Genomic DNA, 1770 nt, shown 5'->3' with positions numbered 1-1770 from the left:
AGAAACCACACAGGGATTGAAGCGGATGTGATGCTGGTCTGTCTTACTTACAAGCCTTCTGCAGTGGGCTGTGCTGAGTTGGACCAAGGACAAAAGATGACCTGGTAATGGAGCACATAAGAAAAATGAGATATGAATGGGAACTACTTTGAATTGGATAATTCAGGTATTCCAGCATTAAAATGAAGTCTTATCATAACCTTCAGAAACTTAAAATGTGTCAGAACTCCATTCCACACACTGACTGAAAACAGCAGTAGTGGAAGAATTACATCAACAAAAAAGTACCAATGCAACAATATAAAAAATAATCCGTTACAAGTTTGCCATACATATTATAAATGACACTGAGAGCATCCAGGGGAATGTTCTGAGTATATGGATACATTTTCAGTTTCCGAACTGAGAACACTATAGAATAGAATAAAGCTCACTGGGGTATAAAAAAGACAACAAACGAAATCCGTCCCTGCTCATTGTCTCTGAAGCAGCTCCAGACTTTATACTTGATGTCATCACAAGTTTAAGGTGTTACTTCTCTAGTTTCTGGTTTTGAAGGAAAGTAGCTCATGTTCACAAATATTGATTGACCTTTCCTAGGCCATGGAAAAAAACATATTTACTTTAATTTTAATTTAGGTGGAGTTTCACTTTACGTGAAAGTGTTTTCAGTGAAATGTATTCTACATAAAGTGTAAAAAGTTCTCATTCTGCAGAGATGTGCCCACCTTTGATATATTTTACATAACATTGAAACATTGTTGATACATACAAATAGCATTTTAGAGCTGATTAGCAGTTATTACCTGTTTTATATACATTTAGGTAGTTGAATATTTAATACTGCATTGTGTTTTATTAGTGTATCATATTAGCCTGGGAACCGGACAAATCTGCGAGCTCATGTTTTCTTTGCCCTGGCAGATGCGTCTGGTCCCTCTCCTGTTTACTGGAGATGTGGAAGTGTGGTCAGGACATTGTGACATCACTGTGGGATGTGGTAACAGGTGCAACTCAGAAATAAAGATAGAAAGTAATATTCTACATCTATAGAGAATCAATTGTAGCCAATACTCTCATTTAGCATGTGATTAGTGTGTGCATTCATGCTGCAGCGCTGCACAGCACGGTTGCAGCTGTGGGGAAGAATATCTGTTCACAGTACAATACAATGATGTCTCTTGAAAACCTTGTGTTTCCATTTTCTGTAATTGTTTCCAGGTTTTTAGACATTATAGGAATGTGTGTAATCTATGCGACCCACTGCGCTCATAAAATCTTTCCAAGTCTCATTTATACGTGTCAGAAATGCATTTTCATCCGTGTTACACCAAGGCTGAGTCCTAGCTCCTAAAAAAGTGGATCTTGGAAAAAGGAATTTGGAAATACAATGATGTTACATGATAAATATAGTCAGCGCAAGCAGTCACAAATGGCGTCAGTGAGCTGTGGTTCATTACATAAAGAGAAACCATTCACAGTGCATGTTTTAGTGGGACTCAGCGTGCCACCTTGCCAGCATGACAGATCACTCCTTCACACTGAGAGATGATGGTGGTTGGAGTTTGGTGCTGCGGCTGAGGGATGATGCATCCCACACATTATACAGCAGAACTGCTCCCGCGGAGGAAGTTGATGTCCCCACCATACGATAATGACACTCAAGTGCAGTGTGACATATGATGTGTGTACAAACAGTAAGCACATAGGCTGGGCGGCCTTTTGACTGTTTTATGTGGGTCACACACGGTGTACTGGGGCGCAGCGGCG

Source organism: Etheostoma spectabile, chromosome 2 (assembly GCF_008692095.1).
Source record: "Etheostoma spectabile isolate EspeVRDwgs_2016 chromosome 2, UIUC_Espe_1.0, whole genome shotgun sequence".
Classification (NCBI taxonomy): domain Eukaryota; kingdom Metazoa; phylum Chordata; class Actinopteri; order Perciformes; family Percidae; genus Etheostoma; species Etheostoma spectabile.
The sequence above is the reverse complement of the archived record's forward strand: the minus strand, read 5'-3'. Positions refer to the sequence as shown.